We start from the raw sequence: 10,031 nt of genomic DNA, 5'->3' as shown, positions 1-10,031 counted from the left end.
ATGGTAGTTCTTAACAACAGTAATGCCAGCAGCTTCATCTTCATACTGATGGATCTCCCAGGATTGTAGGCCGCTCATTGCTGGGCAGCTATCCTTGTCTGCTCTGCCTATATTCTCTCTTTGTTGGGCAACATCACCATAATGTACATTGTCAAGTCTGTTCCCAGCCTCCACATACCTATGTACCTCTTCCTATCCGTGCTTTCAATGGCTGACCTGGGCCTCTCAGCTTTTACGCTGCCTTCAATGGCAATTGTCTTTCTCCTAGGCCAGAGAAAGGTAGGAGCTGCAACCTGCATTCTGCAACTCTCTTCATCCACACATTCTCAGTTATTGAATCAGCTGTGCTCTTGGCCATGGCCTTTGACTGCTGTGTGGCTATTTGAGAACCCTTACACTATGCCACCATCCTCACAACCACACGCATTGGGGCCATTGGGCTGGTCATTGTGACCCGTAGTGCTGCTCTCCATCTGCCCCTGCCTGTGCTCCTTGGCAGACTGCAATTTCAGCCCGTGAATGTTCTGTCTCATTCATACTGTGTTCATCCTGATGTCTTAAGGCTAGCCAGTTCTAGCCCTCTTCTAAACAGTGGCTTTGGGCTCTTTGTCATGCTCCCCACACTGGGGTTGGATGCTGTACTCATTCTGCTCTCCTATGTGCTAATCTTGAGGACAATATTGAGCATTGCTTCCAACACTGAGCGACTCAAAGCCTTTAACACCTGCATTTCCCACATCTGTGCTGTATTACTGTTTTATACTCCACTGGTCAGCCTGTCAATAATCCACTGTTTTGGGAAAAGAAAGCTACCAGCTCAGGTGTACATGCTTCTATCCTATCTGCACTTTCTTTTTCCTCCAGTGCTCAACCCAATTGTCTACAGTATTAAAACCAAAGATTCAGGTACGTATTCTGAAGACGTTCCATCCAAGAAAACTCTGAGTCACAGAGATGAAATATTGGTTGCTATAGTCCATCTTCCAACTGAAGACATCTCGGAGACGGGGCAGAGCATATAGCTCCCATCTGATGTATCAATCAATTAATTATTCAAAAACATCAATTGAAATATATTGAAATGTGTTTTAACATATACCTTTTAAAACAACACCTGTTTAATGAAAAAAAAAAACATGTTGCTTATTCTGCAAAAATCAATATCAGACTGTAAAAGACTCAGATTATTACAGAGGGAACTGACAGTATCTTGAGAGAATATCATTAACATGTAAGAGCAAGCAGATTAGTAGAGTGGAATTCAAAGAAATCTAAGATATCTCCAACTAAAAACCTAGAATTCTATTTATAAATTAAACTCAGGAGGACTTCACTTGGTATACCTTCTGAAAATTTGGCAAATATGTAAAATCAAAATGTTTTTCTTGTGATTTGCATAATAACTGTAGATGTGGGTTACACTAGAAAATCTAAACCAAATGAAATACTTCAAAACTTTAAATGCAATTAAAGAAATAAAGACCTTAATTATCATAATAAAATGTGTCCCAATGTGACTATTAGGCAGTTCAGTATGTTTTTTAATATTCCATGATTCAAGAAGGGTGGACACAGCCTCCAATCTTCACCAGCCCTGTGAATGAAGTTGAATTTATTGTCTCATCATTATATCTCTTGTACACATAAATGTAGTTTCAAAATTATTAATCCATACTCCTGCTGGAGACAAATTTACCACCTTGAGTGCAATGTATGTGTGCAGTTCCGTATCATTAAACTGACAAAGTCCAGTCAAAATACCATTTTCTGTGAACCTGGTGGTGGGTACTAAGGAAGGCACATATTGCATGGAGCACTGGGTGTGGTGCATAAACAATGAATCTTGGAACATTGAAAAAAAAATAAAAGAAAATTACAAAGAAAAAGAAAACAAAGAAAAATAAAACAAAACTAAAATACCATTTTCTGAAGTTATTGAGATCAGCTCCATTTCCCTTTATGCCCTTCAGTGATATTGTGTCACATATTTGTAATACAGGTACAATATTTTTTCATAGTCAGCCATCTATCATGGGATCTCCCAACATTTTTTTTTCTTTTTTAAATTTACATGCAGCGAAGTTCACACTTTGTGGTTTACAATTCTGAGTTTTGTTGAAGAATATAGTCATGTTTAAATAAGCTAATGAAAGAAAGCTAGAATGTACCCCCATGGGGCTGGATTATGCATACACACACACACATATGTATATACACATATGTACATATATATGACTGCTAATGTTCATGTTTCTCTTTACATGTGCAAATGTATTTGTCCTAAGTGTTTTAAAGCTCTTTTCCTCTAATTCCAGAATCTCTATTCATCCTGAATCTCTTTTTCTTTCTCTTTTACTTTATTCTGATTATCTTCTGCATTTTATTTGTCTTTTTTTTTTTTTTTTTTTAAGTGGCCATGGGCACTGCAAATGCTATGCTATTGGGAATCTGGGTCATATTATCTTATATAAAGAGAATCTGATTTGACATGGCAGTCAGTTAAGTTATTGGAGGATCATGTTCATGTTTTTACATCTTGGTTTTTGGCCTTATTAAGGTTGATGATTATTAGCCCTCTTTTTCAGGTTACAATATTCCTGCCTTCCATTCACCCTGTTGGTGAGAAAGATTTCTACTGCACGGTTATAGAAATGGGTGAAAGCATGGCACTTGACACTGGAAAGATAAAACTGATAGCAGTTTATTGGTCATAGATACTCAGAGACTAGGGAAAGAGGAAACTGCACACCAGGCACGGGGCACACAGGGGTGGCACTTGGGGACAGAGTGAACAAACAAGGGGCCATGGGAGACAGGTTCTGTAGTAACGGCTGGTGGGGTCACCCCCTCATTCCTACAGGAGGATTTGAGTGGCTTGTTTGAATAATTTCATCGGCTTATAGGAAAGTGAAAGCCATTAGTTGGAGTGCAGCTGGTTTGATTGCTGGGAGGGGTCCCTTGTCCACTGGATGCAGGGTGTATCTGGAAGAGTAGGGAAGCTCATGGGTAGGCTTTCTGATGCATCCAGTTTCAGATGCCAAAGCAGCACATGATATTGAATCAGTTTCATGAAATCAGAAACCACACCACATACTCCCTCTTCTTATGGCGTGGCCCTTCTAGGGTTTCAGGTCAATGTCCAAGGTGTTCAAGAGCCCTGTCCTCTCTCCCTTGTTGGAACTCCAATGCGTCCCAGTACTGAATGAACTCCAGAATCTATAGGCAACTTATAGCCCACGCATTGCCTCAGAGATGTTCTTTGCCAAGCTTTTCAGAATCTTGTCCTCTGAATCTGAAGTTTAGTACTTGGTGAAAACTTCAAGTGGACACCTAAGCAGATTTCTAGGACTTCTTCATGTCTAGTAGGTGCCCCAAATTTTGATCCCTCATGACCTCTAAAATCACTTCTGTCTTCTTTCCCTCCCTTAAGGAGAGAGCTGCTTTCAATTTGCCTTCAACTTCCTTGTCTTAGTTTGTGTTTGTGTGTATGTGTGTGTGTGTGTGTGTGTTTGTCTTTTTTTTTTAATTTTTATTTTATTTTTTCAGTGTTCCAAGATTCATTGTTTATGCACCTTTTCTTAGTTTGTAAAGTGCAGTCTGGCAGAAAGCCTAGATGGTTATGGAGTTTACACCTTATTTTCTTTATCACAAGGAATCACACCTCTGTACTGTCTGTTTTTCAATATCTGATATATTTTATATATATCTTGCCCAGAGTTAGAGTTGTTTTTCTGTTGGAATATGTCAAACATCCATTTCTTCTTTAGTACATGTAACATTCAGGTTGAAAGCTTTTGGGGTCTCACTATTTTCTTGCATTCATACTCAAAGTTTTGACAAATGTGTATGCTCACAAGAGCTGAGCTTTTTTGTTTTGCACTTATATGGTGAAACAAAGAATTTTACAAAACAGTCTTTTGGGTGGGGAAGTATGAATTATTTGTGGCAGACAACCCAGTTGTTGTGGCTAAATTTTGATTTCTGTTCTATTTATGTCCATTTATTTTTTATTTTTATTTTCCTCTAAGTCATAAAGTCCTTCATATTATTGAATTTTTATTATTTCTGTTGCAACAGTAAAAAGTTTCTTTGTTGCATTTGTAAGTGTATCATCATCATCATCATCATGATTATCTAACTTATTAAGTGCTTAATGTGTGCTTTTTTTAAGAATGATAGTAAGTGATTTGCATATATTATATTAAACTCTCACAATGTTATTATAAAATAATAATAAAATAGTAGGTAATTATTCAAGTATTGACAAACATAATTATGTTTTTAATGGAGTACCTGATTTAATCCTCACAGTAATATTGTACATTAGTTTCTTTCACTATTCCAGTTTCACAAGTGAGGAAACTGAGAGGTTTGATTCAGGTCTTTTTGATGTTGAAGCTTGTACTCTCAAAAGCTAATTGCTTTATAATATTATTGGAAGAATCTGTAACTGAGACAGACTTGTATTCCAATCAGGATGGAGTTTCTTATAGCCCATTTGAAAACTTCTTTGGCAGTGACATGGTTAAAGCTATTTGCTGCCCCAAAGCCCATGCTGCCTATTATATTAATCAGGGGATGCTATCCAGGAATATACCCTGGAGGAGGGTGAGAAATGTCTTCAGCTCTTCACTCCTTGTGGGTGAGTCAATAACATGGGGTTTGGAGAGGAAAGGGGTGAAGCCATTTGCCAAGATTCCTTGTTAGTGTTCATAGAAAAATAGCGTTAATATGATGTAAGGCCCTGAAAAAGAACTATATTGAGGATTTAGAGGAAGAAAAATTGCTCTTTATCTTCAGGTGCCATCTGGGAACTACATTTACTGAAGAATTCCTCAAATGTACTTTCATAATAGATAAAACCAAATAAATGGGAAATTGGTAGATGGGCTAGTAACTCACCAGCCTCAATCCTCCATGCCTTAAATGTATCCTGATAAATGTGTACCTAAATCTTTAGGCAGATGGATTCTATGCCCCTGAAGGGAAACTTGCTGAGATGAGGAAAAGTTTGAGGAGCAGAATGGAATGGAAAGTTGCTGGTTTGGGAAGACAGTTTGAAAAGGCAGTCCATTCCTATTTGAATGATGGAAGGTTAACAGAATGATGATGGGAACTGATAAATCCAGAGTGATCAAGGTTAATTGCAATTGCTTCTAAATCTTTGAAGAATCATCTATGAAAAGGCTCCTTGCATTTTAAGCACAGTAAATGAATTTAGGAAAAATTAAAGAACAGACAAATATTAACAATGATTCTTTTCTAACTACTTTACAGAATATTGGGAACTCTTCCACCCACTGTCTTAGCTTCTCACGGGAGAAACCTATGAGATTTGTATGAGATGTAGTACAACTCACCCACTGCCGTTCTTTAGACAATGGGAAAAGTGAAACCAATGTTGTACATCCATGTAAGTGTGCCAGCTCTATATTGTGAGAGGAGACTCTTTTGTGAACATGAAATCTATGTTCTTATTATTTCTTATTACCATCATGGCAGAACATTGGCTCTTAATGCTGTTAATCTGAATCCCGGTGTGACTGCAGAAGAAAACAGACATTGGTGCTAGGAAACCCAACATGGTTTCTCACTTTACTCCATGAGGACACAGGTTTACTACATCTGACTAAAAATCTGTTGGCAAGCCAAAAGGAAGAGTTCCTGCAACAAAAGATCACAGTGCATTCTTAACCCTTTTGGATAAATAGCTGTTGCTTATGCCCAAGCTGGCCCAAGTTATATGTTTGGTTGTTTGTCTTGTTTTCCAGAGTTTTGTGCCAAAGCCAGGACCAGAAAGAGGTACCCTGCCTTTTCACCTATATCTTTGTGTTCCTTATCACAAAATCCCTTTACTCCACAGGGCTTTCTTAAAAATTGAGAAAAACCATCACACGCACACACACAAACTCACGAAACTCTTCCTCTTCTGCATAGTCAGCTTCATGCAATACACAAAAACAATATGCTCTACATATCTGAGCACCCGAGTGCCTTTTCTCATAAGACCATTTTCTCAAATTCTAAGTGAAAAATGTCAGAAATTCCGAATATGCTCAGACTATGCCCATTCATTATGTTTATATTTCCACGTTTGGAATCTAAGGGAGAAAGGATGGGACTTCCAGTGTACTAAAGAAATGTTACACATTTTTCTCTAATTTTAAGAAACAATCCAGCATGAATGTCAGGTAAAGAAGTCATAGATGGCATTCAAACTCTCCATTTGAATACACAATTCTTCCCAGTCAGTATCCTCAAACATTTCTCCATCTTACTTCAAGTTTGCACCATCTCCCAGTACCTGACTAGAAATTCATAAATCTGTATATAGAGGGGTCAGTAAAACAGCTCGTCCAGCTTCCTATAGCAGCAGCAGTTAACAGACTATAGATTTTCTTATTAATAATTTAGTACTTTTCAAATAAATTATAAGGCAAAAATTAGTATCTTTATTTTATAATTGCCATATGCTTTTTTGGTCTTTATGGTAAGATCATATCAAAGAATCTGTGTCTGTGACCCAGCATCCTTGCAGGCCCCTTCTCAGAGTTGAGCCCTCAGGAGCAAGGTTTCTTTCTTTGTCTAAGGGTGTCCCTTTCCTATTAACTCATAACCTCTGCTTCTCTCTTACTTCTTGCTTTTCCCATAGCACTGCACTCATTTGCTTACAAAATAATACTATACCTAAAGATGGACCTCTGTAATTCTCAGGCCTTGGTCTGCGTCAGTCACCCACAGGGTTTAGTAAAACACTGGACACTTGGCTTCAACTCAAGAAATCCTGATTCAGTATGTTGGGGCTGAAACCTAATAATCTGTATTTATTACAATCTGTCGTGTGCCGATGATGCCACCAGCCAGGCCACACTGTCAGAGCCACTGAATACATACTCAGCACAGAAGACAGTATCTCCCCACCCTGGTTAAGTGAAACATAGTTCTCTGAAGTAATTGTGTTGGTTCTGGAAGGTTGTCTCTTTTATTTATCACAGCACCAGCTTGAATGGATACATATCTCTTAGCTATCCTGTATGCTAACAACTTTAGGTTTTTCATGATGTACCTCCATACTTTCCCTACTAATCAGAACTCACTCACCAAGACATGCACAAATCTCCTTCTTTTTGTTTTGCCCGTCTCCAATTCTCTTCTCCTCAGAGAGCTGTCACCTAAACTCTGAATTGAAAATCATGTACCCTTCTCTTCCCATATTGTTTTAATTTATTCATGTATTTGAAGTATTGATTCATGCTTTCCTTATTATTGGGATCATATTTATATCTTGTGTCTAAAACAGTGACTTAGACGGTTTAATTACTGAGTGGAAATTAGGACATTTAATCTGGAGGAAACAAAGTAGATTACAAGAGGAAAACCAGAAATGGCCATCATAACAGAAATTTTTATACTTAAACTTTTATTTACTTAGCTGTGAGGATAAAGATTGTGAATTTATTGATTTGTTTATTAATAGCTGACCTTTGTGTTTACCATCAAGTGACAATACCCAGAGTAAAAGCTACTTAGTCAGATATTATTTCCGGTCCTAGATCGCCCTTTATAATCGATGTGATTTTAGTAAAGTTATATAGTTGAATTCTTAAGGATTAAGTATCTTAATCTGGAAAAAAAATGATCTGCTAACGTCCAAGGCTCCAGATGCTTTAAAATCAAACATCTGAAAGTGTTTTGAAATATGTTGAAAAATACTTTAAATGAAATATGAAATGAAGAAATTATACTTGTATATTTTTACCTGCAGAAGAAAAAGCGACAGAAGTCATCTTTCTGTGGAGCTACTTTTCAAAGCAAGAGGAATACTGGATTATTTTCCAAGACATAGGATAGAAAAGGTGATAAAATGAAGAGAAAATCAGTATCATTGGAAAAGAACAAAACAAAACAAAACAAAACTCTAAAGAGACAGTTAAGAAAGTTCCCTAAAAATTAAGCTGTTCTTGTTGGTTATTGTTCTTCAGTTTTATACTCCAGGGAAACTCCAGAAATCTCCCTCCTTTATTTATGATTAGGTGGGAAGGCAGAAAGTTTTCAGACAGTGCTTTGACTGGGTTCTCAAGAAATGGAACGTTTAATGGGTTAACTCTGGGGAGAAAGCTGAAACGGCAGGAAGTAAAACAGGAGCCAAAGTTCAAGGGAGAGAATACAAGCCCCATGATGTAGTCCCAGATCGTTATATTTTTTTTTTTTTCCAGAAATCACTTTATAAGTAGATCTAAGTTTTGATTCCTTCAGAACTTTTTCTGATTTTGTATATTCATCAATATAATGCTGAATAATGACAGATAAGGTACACAGTAACTGTTTAATCTTCTACGAGTTGAATCATTCTATTTTATGTTCCACACTTACAGCTCAACTGGAGAATGAATTGTATTTGGAAAAGTATTTAAAATGTTTGCCACAGGTTAACAAGGTTAACATTTTAAGCCATATGGAAGATAAGATTGTATCTGTGTGCTCACACAGGTGGGCTGACATGTAAGAAGGAATTATTTTATATTGTTTTAATTATTAAAAGATGTCAGTCTGCAAAATTTGGATATTCACACCGAAGTACCTACTGAAAAGCAGTGTGAAGGGGAATATGACAGGAAATGAGGATCCTGCACTCTGCTCCCAGATCAGGGACCTAGAGTTCATGTCTCAGGAGGTAGAGGGAAGAGTTAGGACCAACACTATCTTGGTCCCTTTCCTGATCCACCATTCAACTTCTGATTTTGTGATAAATTTTGTTGTGAGGCTGGCAAGCCAGGCTCCCCATGAATGCAACATTTCTTTAGTAATTTAAACTAACCACATCTTCTTGATCCATTCATCTGTTGATGGACATCTAGGTTCTTTCCATAGTTTGGCTATTGTGGACATTGCTGCTATAAACATTCGGGTGAAACTAACCTTTGTTTCAAGGCTTATTCTCAAAGACCCTGGGGGAAATGCCTCCACAACCCACAAGGCCATGGTTGTCAGGGAAACACTTTGGGGGATCAGTGAAAGGTCTTGGTTTGTAGAACAGATTCTGACCCAGCAACTCCTTTGATTCCAGGGTCTGTGGCTGCATTTCTGCTGGGAGATCTGCCCACCATGTCAGATTCCAAGGCCTTGAGGTGATGCACAAATGGCTCTCCATCCCTCTGTGTGCCATGTATGGGGCCTCTCTGGCAGGGAACAGCTTGATCCTATGGCTGGTGAAGTCAGAGCCCTCCCTTCACCAGCCCATGTACTACCTGCTGTCGATGCTGGCAGTGACCGACCTGGGCCTGTCTGCCTTCACGCTGCCCACCATGCCCCCCATCTACATGCTGGGCCTCAGGCGGGTGTCAGTGGATATATGCCTGGCCCAGCTCTTCTTCATCCACACCTTCTCCATCATGGAGTCCTCCGTGCTGCTGACCATGGCCTTGGACCGTTTTGTGGCCATCAACAACCCCCTACACGATGGCACCATCCTCACGAGCCCCCGTATAGCCAGCTTGGGCCTGGCCAGTGTGGTGTGCAGCCTCGGGCTCCACATCCCAGCCCCCATCATGCTGAAGAAATTGCCTTACTGCCAGAATCACCTGCTTTCCCACTCCTACTGCCTGCACCCAGATGTCATGAAGCTGGCCTGTGCAGACACCCACATCAACAGCGCCTATGGTCTCTTTGTAGTGCTCTCCACACTGGGGGTGGACTCGGTGCTCATTGTTCTCTCCTACGGAGAGCTGATCCTCCAAACAGTGCTGTCCATTGCCTCCAAAGCTGAGCGCCTCAAAGCCCTCAACACATGTGTCTCCCACATCTGTGTTGTGCTGCTCTTCTACACACCTATGATTGGCCTGTCCCATGATCCACAGATTTGGGAGGCAAGCTTCCCCTTCCAGCCCTGTGTGCTCCCCTATCTGCACTTTCTCATACCTCCAGTGCTTAATCCACTGGTTTACACCATCAAGACCAAGCAGATCCGGCTGAGGATGCTACGCTTCTTTGCGTCACATGGGGCTGGCATCAGAGACATTCAGGTTCAGTAG

The 10,031-nt window shown here is 39.4% G+C and overlaps 2 pseudogenes across 2 annotated transcripts; both read left to right on the top strand.

Moving 5' to 3' along the window:
- On the top strand, nt 1-945 carry LOC309840152 (olfactory receptor 51G2-like; annotated as a pseudogene). Its single transcript has one exon. The product of its transcript is annotated as an olfactory receptor 51G2-like (transcript).
- Nucleotides 946-6,180: 5,235 nt separating this feature from the next.
- On the top strand, nt 6,181-10,031 carry LOC309840304 (olfactory receptor 51G2-like; annotated as a pseudogene). The gene is made up of 2 exons: nt 6,181-6,191; nt 9,068-10,031. The product of its transcript is annotated as an olfactory receptor 51G2-like (transcript).

Source organism: Mustela nivalis, assembly GCF_964662115.1.
Source record: "Mustela nivalis genome assembly, chromosome: 9".
Taxonomy (NCBI): Eukaryota; Metazoa; Chordata; class Mammalia; order Carnivora; family Mustelidae; genus Mustela; species Mustela nivalis.
This window is presented reverse-complemented; position numbering and strand designations above follow the sequence as displayed.